This window comes from Nuphar pumila, chromosome 2, assembly GCF_984573655.1.
Source record: "Nuphar pumila chromosome 2, dmNupPumi1.hap1.1, whole genome shotgun sequence".
NCBI classification, from domain to species: domain Eukaryota; kingdom Viridiplantae; phylum Streptophyta; class Magnoliopsida; order Nymphaeales; family Nymphaeaceae; genus Nuphar; species Nuphar pumila.
Window position 1 is genome coordinate 119,722,422 of NC_143250.1, and position 8,396 is coordinate 119,730,817.

General features: G+C 33.7%; 2 non-coding genes across 2 annotated transcripts; both read right to left on the bottom strand.

Annotated features, from left to right (window-relative positions):
- Positions 1–218: 218 nt before the first annotated feature.
- Positions 219–304, bottom strand: LOC149846929 (small nucleolar RNA snoR116). Its single transcript, XR_016430668.1, has one exon. It is a non-coding gene; the product is annotated as a small nucleolar RNA snoR116 (small nucleolar RNA).
- A 72-nt stretch (positions 305–376) lies between these two features.
- Positions 377–458, bottom strand: LOC149846930 (small nucleolar RNA snoR117). The gene has a single exon (XR_016430669.1). It is a non-coding gene; the product is annotated as a small nucleolar RNA snoR117 (small nucleolar RNA).
- Positions 459–8,396: the final 7,938 nt, after the last annotated feature.

The following is an 8,396-nucleotide window of genomic DNA, read 5'->3' on the forward strand; positions in this document are numbered from 1 at the left end:
AGAAGCACATCAGAGACTCTAATTTGTTGCCTTCACAAGGCCTCCCACCCCAATTAGCCAAGCCCCAAGACACTCCACCAACACGCCCAACGACGAAAACCAGAAGAAAGAAATAAAAGAAAGAGAAAACCAGATGATCACAAATCAGGGAAACAAAAAAAAGCAAAAAAACTCACATTCTGAAAAAGAAAACCATGAGGAAAAACACTAAAGATCAGAAGCTCAGAAGATAAAAGGCACTGTTAGTCCTTCACAGTAAGATCTATCAGAGTTTGATGGTATCTTTTTTCGATCATCACAGCCTGCTAGATTGCATACTTCGTAACTAAGTTAAACAAAAAAACGAAATAAGAAAAAAAGAAAGGATGAGTGGGGGTGGCCTCAGGGTAAAGCTGGAGAGATGGGTCGTCACCGATGATGATCTCTGATGGTACGGACAATCCATTTCATCACAGGCCACCCCACAGATAATCTGCTTGCTTCCTGCTATTCTTCGTGGGGGGGAAACAGAAGCAAAAACAAAACACCCTCAAACGAAACAAACCACGAGAGAGAGAGAGAGAGAGAGAGAATAGTTGCAGACGATTAGGCAAAAGGCTACTAGGATTGCGAAGGGTTATAAGGAGGGGGGAATGTGATACCGACGGAGACGGCTCAAGCAAAGAGCAAAAACCCTAATTTTGCATATTGGTATATAGTATCCATGGTATAGGATACGCCGCATGGAAATCCGGTAGGAGGATTCCTCTTCCGTCTATCTTGCAAGATGGATGGCATCGTAATGCCGTTATTTTAAAAAATTTAAGGAGATGATGTGAGAGGTGTCTACTTGCCGTGGTGGGTGACTTCAACGTATAACCGTCCATCTCTGGTTTGTTGGGGCCCGCAAAAGTACGTGGGGCCTAGCCATCTGTTAGACTGTTGTATACAACCATTAGTTCGTACCTGACGACTTAGTCTATGCGGTGCGCGGCCAGCAGGGCTAGCAAACGAACCGAAGTGAAACCGAAAACGAGCTCATTTTTAAGCCCGAGTCAAACGAGTCTGAGTTCTTGCTAGCTCGTTAAACAAAAGAAGGATTTTCTATAAGTAAAATCTAAAGAAACAAGCTCAAATTGGCTCATTTACACGACAAATGGCTCATTTACACAACAAATACACTTTCAAGGAAATCATGCAAGCAATAGGATTTGAATTCTAAGCTTATTGCTTACAAGCTAAACACATCAACCATAGTGACAAATCTCACAAAAATATAGCGATAAACTATCTGAAAATTAAAAATGGTAATTTCTAACGATATTTTTCATTTTCTCATGACTTTTTCATCAAAAATATAAATATCGTGCTTTAAACATGATATTTATGTTTTTTATTTGCTACTTACAGCTAAAAAACCATGTGGTTTTTATTTTAAATAATTTTTATTTATATTTTCTTATAAAAAAATTTTTATTGCCAAAAATTCGAGATTTAAAAAAAAAATCAACTTCTTTTGCTACCGATATTTTGTTGTTTTTAACTTTCATGGCTATGACTTCAACCATCTAAACTCTTATGATGCAAAAGATATGTAAAATATATTTGATTAATAATCAATGAGTCTATCCAAACTCAGCCAAGTTGAACACCCTTTGTTCATGTTGGGCTTGCTAAGCTTATTTCATGAGTTTAATAATTGATGAGACTGTACACTTAATTTTACACGTTTCTTAAGAAATCCTATAATTTTTTATGTTTTCTTCATGTCCAAAATTACAAATAGCCAATTTTGGAATGTTCTTTTTACCCTTCGCGTGCTCAAAACCATATTTTTTTGTGGACTTCACGAAGTTCGCATAATATTATTTGCAAACATCCTTTTCAACTCAAACCTCGAAACTTTGCAAATGCTTGACTAAGTGTACATAAAAATATGTGTGAACATCCTGTTAAACTCAAACCTCAAAACTTCACAAATATCAAACTAAGTGTGCATATATCTCAAAAGTTTGCATAAAAATAGGTGTGAACATTTGGTTAAACTCAAGCCTTGTAACCTCGCAAATACTTGATTAAGTGCACATATATGCAAGAAGGTCACATAAAAATAGGTGTGAACATCCTCAAACCTCGAAACTTCATCAATATCTAACTAAGTTTGCATAAAAATAGGTGTAAACATCATGTCAAACTGAATCTCGTAACCTCGCAAATAGCTGAATAAGTGTGTGTATATATAAGAAGTTCACATAAAAATAGGTGTGAACATCCTCATAAACCTCAAAACTTCTCTAATATCTGACTAATTTCGCATATACCTCAGAAGTTTGCATAAAAATAAGTGTGAACATCATGTTAAACCGAACCTTGTAACCTTGCAAATACCTAACTAAGTGCACTTATTCTTCACGAAGTTTGCACTCCTTAATGATTGGATATAAAAATTGTTTTTTCATACCTTAGGGCTTTTTTTTCTCGCTTTTAGGGTCCTTTGTGGTCCCCAACCAGCTTTTCGCTGGTCACTTTTTGAGCAACTATTCGAGTGACACTTCATCCTTGAGTATTTCAGAATCATTTTTGGCGATTTTTTCAGTAACATCTTTACTGACTGGACCGGTTATTTTTTTTAAGCATTTTTTTTTCATTTGTTTCAACAGTCCATATGTCTCTATCCTTCAGTTTGGATGTTTATATATTGCGTATCTTGTCTGATAAAGAAAAATTATTTATGTTGGTTTACTGTGCACAACCATTAAACAAGGGTTAAAGTGTTATTATGGGTAGTTAGTTTTCAAAGTGGTTGTTGTAGGTAGTTATGTTAATTGAATGTATGAAGTCTATATGGACTATCTTTTCTCATATGTTATTTTTATTAGATGAATAATATGTTGTGTGGTTAGTATAGGCAGTTATGATGGACTCTGAAATTGTTAGAGTACACTATCGTAGTACTGATCACCCTACTTGAAGATCTATAATCATCTCAAAAAATAGTAGCTACAACGAAATTATGTTTTTGATGTCTCATAAAATCGGATATGTGGAACAATCAATGATCCTTCGATATAGTTTTTCTCTGAACCTAGGTAGCCAACATATATGGATAGATATGTTGGACGATGGTGATGTAAAATCGATGTTATTTTGTGGTGACGTTTACTTAGTTGCTCGCAATGTTAAAGAAGAAGTAGAGAATGTGCATCTATTTAAGGCACCATCTATCAAGCTTAGTCCTTTTGCGACTATCCAACTGTCCTAAACAATGAACAATGTTGACGTTCCAAACATTATGCTTAGGCACGTGAGGACATGCAATTGCCTGAATTGATTAGGGATATAAATGTATGATGTATATGCAATGAAGAACGAACAATTGATGTTGTATATGATCAAATGATCATTGTAGAGGATATGGAACCATGTAGGCAAATCAATGCCAATGATCTACGTCACAATAATTTGAATGACATTTAGCATGTTAAAATATATATTCTATTCATGTAAACCAAAATACCTAATAAGGCTATTTTGATCATTTCATACTTATAATAGGTATTGTCCATTAGGGATAATTTTTTTTATTTTTTTTTCTTTTATCTTTTTTGTATTTATGTAAAAGAGTCTGTCTCTAATGGTCACATTTGTGACTATTGGAAGCTGCTCTCAACAATAAAAAAAAAAAGTGATTGTTGGGAGATGCTCCCAATCGTCACATTTGTGACCATTGGGAGTTGCACCCATAAGTCATAAATGTGACTCTTGGGAGCTCTTTTTCTTCCTCTATTATAATGTATATATATAGGGATACTTGTCCCTTTTTGTTCATGTTTTTCCTTAAAAAAAGGGACAAGTGTCTTTATATATACAGTACAATAGAGAAATAAGGAAGAGCTCCCAATAGTCATATTTATGACTTTTGAGTGCAGCTCCCAATAGTCACAAATGTGATCGTTGGGAGCTTCTCCTAACAATCACTTTTTTTTACTGTTGGGTGCAAATGTGATTGTTGGAGGCAGACTTTTACATAAATACAAAAAGAGATAAAAGAGAAAAAAATATAAAAATTGTTCTTAATTGACAGTACCTGCTATAGGTAATGGAATGACCAGAATACCCTTATTAGGTATTTTGGTTTACATGAATAGAATATATAATTTAACACAATCTTGTTGGGCAGATGACAAAACTAGCTAGAAGTTGTTAGACTTTGAAATTTATGCTTGTAATTTAGGATGGATGCAGAGTTTTTATAGTTAATCTTGAATATTAAAAATGCAAGAATGTTGAATGCATGGAAACAATATTGTAACGTCTACAATTTTCTTAAAATTCTCGATTTTCTTGATTTCGAGTTATTATGAAATTAAGACTCAAGTTATGAAGAAAATTTCAAGAATAATTATAAAATTTAAAATACATGGCTTAAACAAGAGAATAAATGATTTTTGTATATATTTGCATTATGGATCTTGGATTGAGTTAGGTTCAGATCCAAATTTAAGTTTAGATCCAGTGTTGTTTTGGATTTGGTGTTTAGATATGAATCTTTAATTGGGTTTTGGGTTTGGATCTTTTTGTTTGGTTCTTAGATCCAACCCAAGTAGATTTTTGAATCTGGATCAGGTTTTGGATCTGGATCGAGTTTTGAATATGGATCAAGTTTTTTAATCTAGATTTTTTTTGGATTTGGACCCAAGTAGGATCTACTCCAGCACTTAGAGAGTCTTTTATAAACCCTAGAGAGGGTGTGATGCCCCCTCTAGTGAATCTCTAAATAATTAAATTAATTAGTAATTAATTAAAGTTAAAATAATAGCTAATTAAATTAATTAAGAAAATTAGTTGGAATAACATTGAATTAGGACTCTTAGGGATCATCCCTAGAGGGTACCACGTGAATTGGTACTCCAAGGAGGTGACTTTCCCCTCCTGGTGAGTTTTTGTTATAAAAACACAAAGAGAGAGAGAGAGAGAGAGTTTTCTCTTATACTTATTTTCAACTCTTTTATTATTCTTCTTCTTCATCTTTCTTCTTCTTCTTTCTTGGACTTTTTCAGCAGCCATTGGAGCTCTTCCAAGGTGCTAAGAAGGAGAACGAAGGTCGATCTACGGTTGAAAATTCAATTAAAGTAGATACATCAATCACATAAACACCAATTTTTTTAAACGCATGAAATATGCATGAAATAATTTTCAGATATGAACCAATGATAGATCATACCTTGAAACACTTCTCTAAGGTTGATTTTCAATCTAGAAAATATGTTTTTATTGATCTATGTTACCAAAGAAAAAAATGATTTTTGAAATAAGACGATTTACAGGCTTGTAAAGAAAAAAAATGATTTGAGAATTGTTTCTTTAATGTTTTTGTTAGATCTTATTGTTCCAGCATAATTTATATGTTAATCTTAGTTTATATTGATGAAATATAGGTTTTATATGATCTAAAAATTTGTTATATGTTTGAATCCATGTTCTATTATACAAAAGATCATTTTAATAAAGGTTTTGACAAAAAATATTTTTAGGGCTTTGATGTATGCTATTTATTTTAGCAAGATTAGCATAGATTTGAGTAAATAATTGTTGTATGATGATATAAACATTTTTAAAGCATCAAAATTATGATATGCATGGATCTTTATGATGCAGAGCATTGAAGATGAGTTGGATCCAAATCCAACTCTCCAGACCTGATCAGGGCAACGTTACCTGAGGTGATCTAATTTCATGGAGGACTTCTCTAGTCCAATTGGATTCTCGGAGTGACTTGTGTTCATCGATATTATCATTTTAATGTTTTGATTCCATTGTGGCAAGCTTGGAATCATATTAAACATTTCTCCTTATTTATTTTTTTAATTTTATTTTTTTTACTTTTTTTAGGTGCCGGATTCTATGAATCCAAATAGTTCTAGTGTCCTGTAGAATTTTTTTGTGGCACTAGAAGGTGTATGGGGTTGAAGGGTAGTTTTCTTTTTATCGCATTTGATTTTAATGCATTTTTGGGGGGTTCGGATCTTTTAGTTGTTTGGATCTTGCCCATGATCCAAACCAATTTGACCCCTATGTGGCACCACTTCATGTGGACATCCATAGTCCTCATTTGAATTTTGATTGACTTTGAAAATTAATCCGGCTATTGGAGATTTATTAATACCCAATTTCAAAAATAGCCTTTGATTGGCCTTGGGAGAGAGGTAGCATTGAGAAGGCCTTTCCCTCTTTTATGATAGCCTTTTTTGGGTGTTTAAGAGCCCAAGGAGGGGAGGGTGACCAAGGGGTTGAACCTTTCATTTTGAAAAAAAACCTAGAGAAATCATGGAGGTGTGATAGCCATTGGTGTTGGTTAGTTCATCAAAGGAAGTTGACTTTTGGCTAAAGGTCGATTCTGTTCCACTTGTTGGTTCAAGTGTTGTGTTGCAGATCGAGATCTGTTCAAGAGATACCAGGGTGTTGCGTTGTTGCTGCCCCTGTTCGTCGTGACCTATCAGAGTTATGGCTGAAGATTGCTTTCATTATTATTGGCTGCAAACAGATAAACAATTCTGCAACTTGTTTATCATTTTTTGTTTTTGCATGGTTGCTATCATTGATAGCTGAAAACAATTGTTGAAGACTGTGGAGTTATTTTCAAGTTATTATTGTTGTTGTTTATGTGATTCTATCTTTTCAAAACTCGGGTTGTTTGGATTTGTATTTGGTATTGAAACTTGTTTTCTTCTAAAGATAAAATCGGATTTACTTGTGCTGGGTGATTCATATGTGTTTCTGCATTCGAGATTGTCAGACAACGTCCTAGTATTTGGCCCATATCTCTCTAGATATGGGTCTGATTTAAGCATTCTTAGGCTCGTTGGAAAGCTATGATTCTCCTCTACAAGTTTTATGTTTACCATTTTTCCTGAATTGGCTTCATAGTGCAGCTAAAATTCCTGACAAATTTGGTTGCCTGAATATGATCAGTGCTTTACTTTGTTATTTGTATTTCTGATAGTATTTCGTATTTTAATCATTTCTTTAAAATGGCTAAACAAAAAGTTGTGAGCCTTAGCTTGTTGGAAAGCTAACGACTGGCTCTACAATTTTCATGTTAGTCATTTTACCTAAATCGATTTTTTTAGGCCCTCAAAGTCTGATAAATTTGGATTGCCTGAATTCATTGATATGATCTATAATAAAAGCGCATTCGACCATCTTCAAATTAAACAAACGGTGCATTAGAAATGCCTTATTCGACGCTGATGGTTTCTCATACGTATTTGAGAGCACTTTCATGAAACCAACCAGTCTTCTCATTCTTAATGTTGAACGTGATGTTTCAGGCCAACGTCAATCAATTTTAAATTAAAATTTTTTCATTTCGTGCTTTCATTCGAAATGAAAAAAAGTAAAAATAATTTCAACGGGCTTAAAAATTTTTATTTTTAAGCAAGTCGATTGTGAAACCCTTCTGTAGAATGTCGAATATTTGTTTTACGTCTTCTACGCGAAAATGCTCATATCCCAATCTTATTTTCTTTGGCTTGCTTCCAACAAGAGACAGATGCATCTTCTTATGATATAGGTAGTCTTCGATATGTATCTTCCAAAAACCAAAGTCATTGTCGTCAAACATGTTGATCTTCACCTTTCTTTCTTTTGCCGTCATCACTGACACTCTTTCCTCTAAACCGAGGCTCTGATACCAGTTTTTAGCATATCAAAGAAACCAAAAAATAAGAGAAAAAATCAATTCCAGGGAACAAGGATTTTATGTGGTTCAACAATAGTTGCCTACGTCCACGGCACACTAAGATCTATTTTGATTGAGAAACTTATACGTTACAAAAGACTAGCTGCCCTCTTTAAATATGATTCTAGGGCAATCTATTTCAAGTAGAACTATTTTGGATAAAATTATAAAACTACCCTCTAATAAATTTTGCACTTGAAGACTAATATCACACTTGGAGACTGATCCACAAAAAAATAGGGGTTTATATTAGGCTCCACACTCCAATAAACCTCGCAGTATTTGAATCTATTAGAATAATTCACAAAAGGTGAAATTCAGTAAAAGCATGACAAATCCAACTTATTGGATTTTCATAAATATATCATAATTTTTTCATTTTTTATAATTTAGTTTCTTTTAAATTTTAAAAGTACATCAAGATTCTCTTCTTGAGAAAAAAACCAGGAGTTTCTTTTACAGATATTCTCCAAAAAAACATATCAATCACACTATCAAAATAAATATATATTTGAATTTAAATAAGTGCCTTAGCAACTAGGAAATGAACTCTAACCTTATTGCAATGTGATAGGCGCTATAATCTAAGTGTGATCGCTGAGACCAGCTTCTAGTTCACATGGTAAGTAGATTTGGCCCAAGGTACTGCTTGACCTCGCTGCAATAGTCAACCACC